Raw genomic sequence first — 12,612 nt, 5'->3', positions numbered from 1 at the left:
TGGGCGAGGCCTGAAGAGGCTGCTTCCAGGTTATCTTTCTAGAGGTGCTCTTTCGCCTTTGGCAGTGGGATTCGGTTTAGCTGATGGCAGCTCTCCAGTGTTTACAGAAATGAGACCTTTGTTCCAGGGTGGGAAGCCATCTAGTGTCTGAATTTGAACTCTGCCCTCTAGAAGCTCATAGCCCCTGGGTCACAATTCCTTAAGGAGCGATGTAGCATTAACACAGGTATTCAAATGGACCATAAGACTAAGTTTCAGGTTATAATAATGGGGTATTTTCAAAAGTTTTTCCACAGTAATTTTTAATCTATACCTCTCTCAAAAAAAAAGTTCACATTTCTCTACAATTGGCAAAGCACCACAAGTTTTTTGGTTTTGTGGTTTTCTCTTTTTTCGTAACTATAAATGGAAGCAGATAGGGATAGACATGATGTAATTCAAGAAACATCAAGTCTCCTCCCTGCGTGAGGCACTGTGCAAGCCCTTACATGATGCAAAACTAAATGCCCATCTGGGTTCCACCTTCAAGAAGTTTGTAGTCCAGGCTAGAAGACGCATTTATAAACAAATGTTGCACAAGACAAAGAGTGTTAAATACCCGAGAGGTATATAAGAAGTTAATTCTCATGTATGGAGTTGGAGAGAATTCCAGGAAAAGTGGAGATTTGAGCTGGGCCTTGGAAATGAGTGGGAGATGCAGGCTCCATGAGAACAGGGATCTTGTCTGTCTGATAATCTCCACACTTAAAGCTGCCTGGCACACGGTAGGCACACTGGAAGGAGGACACGTGGGGCTGAAGGAACGCTGTGATTCCTGAGCAGAACTTCGTATGTTCCTGGAAGAGCAGGAACTCTGCTGTGGCTGGACCTTCGCATTCGAGAGTAGAAGAGAGAGGATAAGAGAACAGAAATGTGGCCAGATGAGAATCTCGTATGTTATATTGAGAGGAGTTTGGTCTTGAATCTGTAGGGAAAGAGCTCTTAGATTTTTGAGCAGGGAAATAGATGTGCTGGGGAAGATAACTCTGGTGTCTGTGTAGTATGCGCTGGGCGACGGGAAGGCTCTAAGAGGTGATGGCAGGGTAAAGGGATGATTGATAGGCCTGTCAGCAATGGCAGGAAGAGGGGTGGAATCAGGGATGACCTTGAGATTTGACCTTGATTTCTAACCAATCAAGACAGAGAACTCAGGTGGAGAGGGAAGACAATAGCTATGTTTTTAACATTTTGAGTTCGGTATATGTCAGAAATGAATGGGCCAGAGAACAGGAGAGGAGGATTCAGTGTTGAAATTGAGAAGAATTGTTTTAAATGCTCCGAATCTATACAGCCGTGTAAAGTGAACCCATCTACCTTCTCACATGATCTTAATGCCGGCCTGTTCAACTGGGTTCCTGAGGGCTCGAGGCTGCCTGCCAGACTCTCTGGTGAATACGCTACTAGGCTGGACTGAGTATACTTTCAAATAAAATGGGTGTTCTCAGATGGGGCGACAGTTCCTTCTATGTGTCAGCTTAACTGGGCTCAGGGATGCTCAGATAGCTGGTAAAACATTATTTCTGGATGTGCCAGTGAGGATGTTTCAGGAAGAGATTAGAATTTCACCTGGTGAACTGCGTGAGGAAGATGGCCCTCGCCAATGCCCGTGGGCATCCTCCAACCCACTGAGGGCCTGAAAAGAATAAAAGAGGAATTTGCTTTTCGCCTGAGCTGGCACCGCCGCCTTCTGCCCTTTGACATCGGAGCTCCTAGTTCTCAGGCCTTCAGGCTCACACCAGGACTTACACCATCAGCGGTCCTTGTTCTCTGGCCTTCAGGCTTGGACTGGAACTGCGCCACTAGCTCTCCTCGGCCTTCAGCTTGCACAAGGCAGATAATGTCAGCCAATTCCCGTAATAAATCTCTTTCTACATAGCCTATCGGATCCATTTCTCTGGAGAATTCTTACTAGTACAGAAGGGATTGAACTCCTGGGCTTTGTTCCCAAAGCATCTATTGTCTTCCCCACTAGGACATGACTTCAACCCCAGGCTATTATTCATTCTTCTTTGGCCTTTCTAGGAACCCACTTTTCCTGATTTGATTCTTTATTTGGAGGGGGGGGGAAAAAAGTTGTTTTCTTTTGGAAGATAAAAAGGTAATTGCCTAAAATTTCATTTTCGCTACTTTAGTGTCTACAAAGGTAGCGTTATATGTCATTCTGAGGAATTTTCCCACTTGCATTAGCCACACTAGGTGGCTTATAGCTTATGGGGATGCTATACAATGTCTGTGCTCATTATCTCCTGCTGGTAAATAGACCCTTCAGCGCCATCCTCTTGACCCCCCACGTCTTCATTTGCAGTCTTGGTCCCAGCACCAGGGCAGGTGGTGGTATCTTGAAGACCCTGCTATTCAAGGCTAATCAGGCTCCCTAGTTTGGCCAGTCTCCCAGGCTTCAGACTCTCCTTTTAGCGTTTTTCTCCACGATTCTAAGGCCTCCAGGATTCTGTGTTTGTTTTAACAAAGGTTGCAGTTCCCATCCAAGTGGATTTTGTTTTCACAGAGGGAAGGACTAAAGCTCAAAGACTTTGAATAACGAGCTCTGTGATATAGCTCGAATGTGGCAGAGCTGCACTTACTCCATGTTTCCCAGCCTTCTGTTCTTTCCATTATAATACAGCTGGGATTTCTTTCAGCACAGAGATCCTGTGATCTTACTTGCCAGGCACAAAGTCGAAATCCGCCTCTCACAGCAGCAGGGAATACCCGGCATCTGTTCACGGGATACTGTGATCCAGAGACGAGTCTTTTACCTGGCTCTAAAATTTTTAGCTAACTTTAATAAAGTTGGCTGCTGGAACATTCTCTTTGGGGGCTGTCCTCATGTAGTCATCAAACTCATAGACCAATTGTGGCTGCCCTCAAAGCTGGTTTTTAAATCCTTCCACTGTCTTGCATTTTGGCAACAAAAACAGCTGCATGTCCAGCTTGACCGACAGCAAAAGTTACAAACACTTCCTCCTCCTCAGTTTTCCTTGCTATTTTTAGTTGTATTTCTATTCTGGGTTTTCTTTGGCTTTCTGTAGCTGTTATCTGGGTCCGTTGACATACGCCCTCAGAAGTGAAGGCAGCATCTGAGCCCTTTAATTAGAGGCCACTCATCTCATCTTTATCCCCACTCGCTTTTTCTCGTTGCTCCTTGACCAAAGTGGCGGCGGTGGCGATTGTTTTTCTTTCCTCAGTGCCTCTCTCGGCCAGCTGGACATCATGTAGCTGAAGCCAGCTAGGAAGAAAGGGAAAAGGGAGCAAAGTCTGTATGAAGGTCTCTGGGGAAGAGTGGTAATTTATCCAGAGATGACCCAAAGATTCAAGCCATTTTAATAACATACTTTTCAGCTTTTTGTCCTCACTTCTGTCAGCTACCTATCGCTCTCCCAGTAAGGAAATGCAGAATAAACTGGACTGCTTCCCGCAATAGGTCAGTTACAGGCCTCAGGAGGGTGGAAGTAGGAACATAAAACGTCAGACCTAGAAGGAATTCCATGTTCACCAGCAAGGCCCTCACCGCTCTCATGAGGAAACCACGGTCACAGAGGCAAGAAAATCATTTTTAGCTCCATGTCCATTTCCTAGCCAGTCTTGTCCAGCCATAACCAGCACCAAAGGGGAAGTTAGGGACCCATGTGAGAGTACCACGTGGCCAGGTGGGTTTCCATCCATTTTGAGGTGACAGTGAAGCAAGGACTGTAGCAGGTGTCTGCCACTTTGTGGGTCGTGAGAGAGGAAAGGAAGAGCATTGAACAGGAGAATCCTTGAAAATCAATTTTACCACCACCACAAATAGCTACCACTGCAAGTGTACACTACATATTTTAGACACTACATGTTTTACCTCACATTAGCCTCATAACAGTCCCGTGAGGTGTGTACAATTACCATGTCTATTTACAAACAAGGAAACTAAAGCCTAAGTTAAATGCTATGTTGGAGGTCACACAGCAGGTAAGTTAGAGCGTCAGAATTCAGACTCAGGCCACCTGCGTTCCTCAAGCTGTGCTTTCAGCCTCCTGGACAAAAATACAGTTCAAAAGAGGAAAAGTTATATACATGAAGATGTTCAGTACAGGATTACTTTTAATAAGATGAAAATAACCTAAAACATCTAACAGTTGGAGAATGATTACATAAAGTATAAATCAGTGGAATATGATTCAAACTGTTAAAATGATCATTGCAATGATTCTGTTGCCGTGTGGACAGTTGTTTATGACATATGTATATAAAAAACAGTGTGCAGGCATATATCTCCACTGGGATTTCTATAACCAGGACTAGAAGAATGCAAAAAGTCGATGGATTAAAATAGAAACATAATTTTCTTTGGATTTTTTTTATTGTCACACTACTGTTTGTGCAATAAAATTTAAACAGTTCTATTACTCTTTATAATTCTGTAACCAGTAATCTGTGGCCTAGCAAAGCTTGCTGGTAACTTTATATTCCCTCCATCCCCAGTATGTAAAAGTTTTCATACCTCATTGTCCGATTCTTTTTGTATGCCTTTGACAATAAGGTACGTGAGAAACCATCCAAGTAATGGCAATAAGATAGAATAAAAACAAAGTTTCCTCTTGAAGGCTGCCAAACAATACATTGCCTACTTTTGGTAAATATTTTATATGCAAACAAATGTACAAAAACAAAATTCTTTGTAGCTTAGTAGCTCGTGCTGAGTACCATTTTTCACAGTTCATAGACTGAGCAGGAAGGTGACCTGTTTTAAATCACACAGTAAGGACAGAGGGAGCTTTGCCCCCTCTCCTTCCTTCCATTCACCTTCAACCCACCTTCACTCTGATGTGGGATCTAGCCAATTCTTTTCTGAGCTGAGCCTCTTCGTAGGTGTAAAAAGGCAATGACTGCACACCCACGTTCACAGCAGCATTATTCACAATGGTCAAGAGGTGGAAGCAGCCTAAATGCCCATGGGCAGTTGAATGGATAAAGAAAATATGGTATACGCATACGATGGAATGTTATTGAGCCTTAAAAAGAGAAGGAAATCCTGTCATATGCTACAACATGGGTGAAACTTTTGGACATTATGCCAAGTGAAATAAACCAGTTACAAAAAGATAAAACTGCATAATTCCACTTAGATCTCAAGGATGTATCTAAAGGAGCATAGAAAGCAGAATGTGGTTACCATTCTCCTGGGAGAGAGGGGATATGGGAAGTTGTTAATGAGTGGGTACAGATTGTGGCGGGGGGGGGGGAGTGTTAATCTTTTTTCCCCCCAAAGATTTTATTTACTATCTAGAAAGAGGAAAAGAGGGAGAGAAAGAAGGAGAGGAACAGCAATGTGTGAGAGAGACATTGATTGGCTTCCTCTCACATGGCCCCAACCGGGTACCTGGCCCACAACCCAGGCATGTGCCCTGATGGGGAATCAAACCAGTGACCATTGGTTTGCAGGATGATGCTCAACCTACTGAGCCACAGCAGCCACTGCAGATTTCAGTTTTGCAAGATGAAAAAGCTCTGGAGATCTGTGCACAACCGTATGCATGTAGTTAGCACTATTTACTGTACTCTAAAAAATGGTTAAGATAATAAATTTTTTATTATCTTTTTTTTTTACCACACTAAAAGGAAATGGCTACTTCTACTGCCATCAACATTTTATATGTACAGAACAAAACCACTCTTGAATTCAGCCCCCTAATCCTACCCATGAGGTTTAGGCAGCATCAGTCCTCCCCCTTCCTTCTGCTGACATGTCTGAGGCCCTCCAGCCGTGCTGTGGTCTTGGTCTTCCGTGAGCTTCAGTTGCTTCTTCTCTAATACAGGAAGAAAACGGATGTGAAACCAGAAATGAGACCTTTCTTCTCTAGACCCAAAGAAATTAGATGTCAAGTGAAAGCTAACTTCTTAGACATTAAGTGACTAGAAAACCTCCCCACCTTAATCATCATGGCAGGTTCCAAAGAGCTGAAGTCGCCTTAGCCTGCTTGAGAGTCACCAGGTGTGTGGGCTTAGGGCCCCGCTGTGATACAGCAGTACCCTCCAGGGCCACTAGATGGTCCCCGTGCTCCACACCTGACTTTCTCACCTAGCAGAGACCAAACCTCACCTCCCCACTTTATACTAATGCCTCCCCACTTTATACAGACCAGCATTGGTGGGCAGTACAACACTTACTTTTTCAAATGAATCATTTTCAGCATGATTTTTAGTTTGTCATTTTGTTACAGGTCTTACCTCCTGAACAAACTTACAGTCCTTGAAGGCCAAAGCTGCTTTGTTTCTACTGTAGGCTCAGAGATATAGACCCAAAGCACTTACTGAAACAGTTGGGCTTTGGCTGCGTAGCTCAGTTGGTTAGAATGTCATTCTGATATGCCAAGGTTGTGGGTTCAATTATTAGTCAGGACACATGCAAGAATCAACCAATGAATGAAAGTGTAAATAACTGGAACAAAAAAATCAATGTTTCTCTTTCTCTCTCTCCCTTTCTCTCTCTCTAAAATCAATAAATTTTTTAAAAATTGAAGATTTATTTTTAGAGGAAGGGAGGGAGAAAGGAAAGAAACATCAATCGGCTACCTCTCGCATGTCCCCTACTCGGGACCTCAGCTACCTTTCCCATGTCCCCTACTGGGGACCTGGCTCACAACCCAGGCATGTGCCCTGACTGGGAATCGAACTGCTGACCTTTTGGTTCACAGGCCGGCACTTAATCCACTGAGCCACACCAGCCAGGGCTACAATTTTTTTTTTTTTTTTTTTTTTTTTAAAGAAAGAAACAGTTGGTAGGGAGAGAAATGGAAAGAATGGATGTTTGTTGAGGAGACAGAAAAGGGGAAAAAAAAGTATGATCAGGGCTAGGACCTTGTGTTCACGATTACAGGCAAGGGTAGCAAGGACAAAAAGCAGATGAAATGGGGTTCAGCTGCAAGAGGAAACCCAGAAGACAGGAGCCGTCGGCAGCAACGTTGACACCCACGCGGCAGCCTTCCCGAGGAGTCTCCCTCGTGCCATCAGCAGCAACCCACACAAGCCACTAAGGAAGCTTTGAGGACACGTTCACAGGGCACGTGCCAGAGTGGTGTGTCATCACAGCCACAGTGCAGCCCAGGCCCAGCAGATGACCCTTTTCTTGTGTGGATTCCAAAGTCTGTGACTAATGCCAATTAACCCTGACTAATTAGCGCTGAGCACAAAGAGGTCCGTGTCTCCACTGAATCGAGTGGGGAAACTGAGGCGTGGAGTGGGGAAGCAGCTTTGCTGTATTAGTCAGTGGCACGAGGCCATGAGTCCCTCGCTGTCCTGCTCAAGCGTTCAGGAGGCTGCCCTTGACACTCAGGTGTAAACACTTCCAACAGAGAGCTGCCCAGAGGAGGAGGAGAGAGGGACCTTTCTTCAGTGCTGTTTGCATGCTGGGCAGAGACATCGAACTAGAAACTCTCAGTCGCACAGACTGCTTGGCACACCAACCCTGCCCCCTTCCCGCTTCTGCTGAGGGCCAGAGTCAGGAGTGACAGCCAAGATCACACAGGTGCTGCTGTAGCGGCGCCAGACAGAGAACCCTGAGGTTCCGTCAGCGCTCAGTCTTCTTGCGCTACAGCCTTAGTGACAACAGAAGAGAGGACTTACCATGTGAGAGTTCTGGTAGCCTGGGTTCAAACGCTGGATTCATTGGTTACTAGCAGTGCGCTTCTGCACCAGCTACCCCATGCCTCAGTTTCTCCATCTGTAAAGTGAGGATAGTGCCAGTACCGATGTCACAGGGATGTGTTGAGAAGTAAATGTGATATGTGAAGTGCTTAGAACAGTGTCTGGCACATACTAAGTGCTCAGTAAATAGCAGCTATTTTGTGGGGGGAGCTATTATTTAAACAAGGGAGGTATGACAATTCTTAGCTACACACGTGGCCATTCAGCTACCCTATTGGTTTCAGCGTGATCATCTCTCTGGCCAAGTTTCTCCAATTTGCCCGGCCTTCTGGGTCTCCTGAGGCAAAAGAGCACTGAAACTCAAGGTTTGGCCTTCCGAGAGACATACCAGAGTTTCCTTACTACATTGTCCTTGCTCTGAGTTGGGCTCTTCTAGCCCAAGAGCCTCTGTGACGTCATCAGACAATGCAGGTGCCACGGGCTCAGCTCCAAGCCCAGCTCTAGAAGCATCTTGGGCAACAAGACACAGGCCAAGATAATCACATTCCTGCCCATCTCCTCAGACCCTGGCTCTGGGCCTGGCAAGCCCACCCTCAGGAGGTGGTGGTACAGCGATGACAGAAGAGCTAATTACAGCCGTCACCCTGCTGAGATGAGAACAGCAGCTTGTTTGTCCAGCACAGCTTACCTGAGTCATCCCTCCTGTAGCCTGCAGCCACCGGCCCGGAGTGGGACTAGCAGGCCGCCAGGAGTCTGGAACACCTTCTACATATGGAACCTGGTGCGTGCCAGCGCTTCCTGCTTGTTCCCCTCTCAAGAGGCAAGTCAAGGCAGTTTGGTTCCGGAGGCAGAGCTCTAAACAGAGAAGCCTGGCTGGGGCTTGACAACAGGCCAAAACTCCCGCGCCCTTTCCGTGTGAGCAGACCAGAGCTGAGGCCTCTGAGTCTTTGAAAAATCACTTCCACGGATCAGAGATGAAACCAAGAGGCAGGGAAGGGACAGGGCCGTGTCTTCGTCCCTGCTTCCGTGTCCCCCAGGGCACCACTGAGCTGCTCTGGGGCCCCCTCGCCTCGGTGCGCTCCCCACGCCAACTCTGCAAGTCACCAGGAATCCAAGTGCAACGCCCACTAGGTTAACCCGGTGTTTTTCCAAAGTAAAACGAGGAAGAAGGTCAATGCTGTATTTTTTCTTTTTAAGTTTTTAAATGACAGTAGAATTAAAAACTACTTTTTTGAAAGATATAGAAAATGAGAATCCCCTACTCCCTCTCTGACTCGCTGTGTGAGGGGAACGAGAGGATGTGGCCCCTCGGTGGTCCCGGAGGAAGGGTTGACAAGTCAAGGTGATTTCCACAGTGGGCCCGTGTGTGGCACAACTGTTAAAGGGAAACCTGAGAAGGCCAGATGGGACACCCGTGGGTGGGACAGGAAGCAGCGTTTTAAGGCAGTAATCCCCTGTACATTTAGGAATGTAGCCCTCTCCTCCTTCAAGAAGAGAGCTAAAGAGCCCCATAAAACAAAGTACTGGCCAAGAGGCACTTCCCGGGGCTGGGGGACCTAGGGGATTGGTGTCAGGCCCTGCCTCCGCACACCTGTGATTGCGGATTGTCTCCCTCTGCCCCCGCAGCTCCCCAGGTAGTTGGAGGCTTGGGGGTGGCGCCCCTGCCATGCAATCTGTGCCGCATTAAAGCCTCAGCATTCCTGTAGCCACCCACCCCTCTCCTGCTTTCTAGTTTGGCAGGAAGTGAGGATGACAACAGCCTATCCCCTGAGGGAAGGGAGAGGCAGGAGGGTGGAGGAAGACCTAGTTCTGGCCTTGTTGACAAGAATATGACCTCGGTGTCAAGCTGACTGGCTTTCTGATTAACCTGCCAACCTAGGGTGGCTCCCAGCCCTGACCTGTGCGACGGTCTTAAGAAGGATGCTGTGTGTCCTGGTGGGCGAGCAGCGACCAAGGGCCTCGGCCAGCCGAGGTCAGCCAGGCACTCTCCTTCACCCACTAAACGAGGCCTTGTGACTTGAGCCCCCGGGACAGACCCTGGACCCTGAGACTCCAAAGACTCTTCTTCATCACCACATATTTTGAGGAAAACATCAGGACACATGGTCTAAGGAGTAGGGCTGAGTCCGTGAAAATGATATGAAACGGAACTGTGCCAGAAAGCTCAGGACACACCACCCCCACATGCCCAGCGCTCAGCACTCAGGAGGCACCGGGAAGCCTGAGCTGGGATAGTGAGCCTGGCCGTCCCAAGTGCCCCAGCCCTGGCTGTCACCCTGGTGACCTTGGGCAAGTCCATTTTGGTTTCGTTCTCTATCTGTCCAGTCAGAGAAGTGATGTAAGCCTCTCAACTCACTGATGATGCTGGCAGAGGCAGCCTCTGGTAAAAGTTTGAAAGTCTGTCATAGGCGCGCACACACTCACACAATATGGGGAGTGACAAGTTACAGGAAAACTTGATTTAGGGATCGGAGGAGTTGCCATGGGGTGGGGGTGGCTGTGGGGTCGGGGAGACAGTGGTATCTGAGTCAAGAATAGGGAAAGAACAGAAGTGAGAGATGGTGGTGGAAAGTCAAGGGGAAAATCCCGAGAAATCAAGTTGAGGGGCTCTAAGCCTGTGGTTTGGAAGAAAGAGGGGAGTGAGGTGGTGACCTGGGCAGAGGACGTTCTTTCTCTTAACAGCTGATTATTTCCCCTCTGGGACGCCTGTAGGCCTAGACCCAGCCTGCCAACAGAGAAGCAGGACGTTTTGGCTCCGGGGCTGTGGCCTGCGTCTGAGCTGCTATTCGCGGGGACAGAACCGAACAGCAGAAGCCTGCGCACTGTCCTAATGCTGGGACTGCCACTAACTGTGGAGCAGGTCACCACATCAGAGTTATGGCCCGTGCAAGGCAAGTAAGACAAGCTTTTGAGAATTCTGTTTTTGCCCCTCTACTGCCCAAGAGGGAAATTACTGCTATCCATTGTCCCCAGATCTTTTGGAGAGTTGATGGGGATTTTTTTTTTAACTCCTCACCTGAGGATATGTTTATTGATTTTTAGAGAGACGGGAAGGGGAAGAGGGAGGGAGGGAGAGACAGACTGACATCGTAAGTACCCCCACTGGGGATCAAACCCACAACCTAGGTATGTGCCCTGACAGAGGAGTGAACCTGCAACCTTTTGGTGTATAGGACAACACTCAAACCAACTGAATCACCCAGCCAGGGCTGTCACGGGGCATGTTACATCAGGTTCTTTGTCTCTGGCTTCAGCTCCCATGGGCCAACCTCACACACCCCTAAGCCACTTGAGGGAGCCAAAGCCGCCATGCTTTGGGGTACCCTGAGAAGCTGGGTTCCCTGTCTACATGGGGATGATAACCACCTCCCCAATTCAGTGCTTAACATTATTAGGGCACCCCAAAGTTGAAGTGCATGTTCCAAGTCTCCCAAGTCATTTGTGAACAGTTTGGTTAGCTTCTGACCCTTACTCTCAAAGCATGGGGATCTGAACCTACACCAAGGGTCTGATGAAGAGAGGGCGCCTTTTGATCAGCTCTCCTCTCCGCCAAGACTCTCCCTCTGCCCTTTTCCTTTGGCATCCTAAGGCCATTGCAGCTTCTTGGAGCCAAGACCTATCCAACATCTCCATTTCAGAAGCTGTTCCTTTACATTTCCATATCCACAAGCTCAAGTTCAGTGTTTTCTCCTGAAACAGAAGAACTGGGAGCTCTCAGCCATACTGAAGCTTGAGGCAGGATGAGCTTTCCAAGGAGAAGCTGCTTTTGATGGGTCCCTTGCCCTCTGAAAATCTTAGGACTGAATTTCCTCAGGGCACATCCATAAGGGCACAAGGAATAGATGAGAGGAAGCGTGTAGCTGAGCACAGGAAAATGTGAAATCACATGTCAAATACCTATGATCTCAGAACTTCTCAACTGCTTCATCTACCCTCCACTTTGTGGGTCCTCCCAGGACTGTCGCCAGCAGTCGCCACAGTGCCTGGCACAGCGACTTCAACAAAATGCCAAGAGGGCCCGGGCCAGGGGAGGGCAGGGCAAGGGGGGAAGGAAATACACAAGAGCTGCTACAGATGCAGGAGAGAAGGGGCAACAGGGTTTGAAGACCAGCTGATGGTGGCAAGAGAAAAGGAGATATCAAACGTTAAAGGTGACTCCGAGGTTTCCAGCCTGAGTGACAGGGATAACTATGATAACAATGACGGACGACAAGAAATGACTTTTGGTCATATGAGATCACAACAGGACATCCAACTGAAAACACCCAGGAGGCAGTGTAAATGTGGGCAAAGAGCTGGGCAAAAAGTCTGGGCTGGGGAAAAAAAAAAGGAAGAAATCTTATTATAATGAAAACAAAGAGCTTGTTAGGGTGTTAGCCCTACAGTGGAATACTGCTCAGCCTTAAAAAAGGAGTGAATTCGGATGTACGAACATGTATACTATAACATGCTCTAATGTGTATGAACCTTGAAAACTTATACTAAGTGAAAGAAGCCAGAAATAAAAGGGCCAATATTGTATGATTCCTCTTATATGAGGTACCTAGAATGAGCAAATTCAGAGACAGAAAGTAGAATAGGAGTTACCAGGGGCTAGGAGAAGAAATAGGGAGTTACTGATTAATGGATACAGAGTTTCTATTTGGGATGATGAAACTTCTAGAAATGAATAGTGCTGGTGATAGCTGTACAACATAATAAGTGTACACTTAAAAATGGTTCAGGGAGCATTTGACATCTTGCCTCGCAGCATGTTGTCACTTTCAAATAAACTCTTAGAAAACAAGTTTTTAAATGGTTAAAATGGTAAATTTTATGTTATACACACCTGACTACAATTTAAGCGCCCACTCCCCAAAATGCTTAGAACAATATGGCATGTAGTAAGTATTCAATATTAGCTATTACTGCCCTGGCTGGTGTGGCTCAGTGGATTGAATGCCAGCCTGTGAA

The sequence above is a fragment of the Pteronotus mesoamericanus genome, unplaced genomic scaffold (genome assembly GCF_021234165.1).
Source record: "Pteronotus mesoamericanus isolate MK-2021 breed Mesoamerican mustached bat unplaced genomic scaffold, CSHL_Meso_final scaffold_85, whole genome shotgun sequence".
Taxonomy (NCBI): Eukaryota; Metazoa; Chordata; class Mammalia; order Chiroptera; family Mormoopidae; genus Pteronotus; species Pteronotus mesoamericanus.
Note: the sequence above shows the minus strand (reverse complement) of the source record.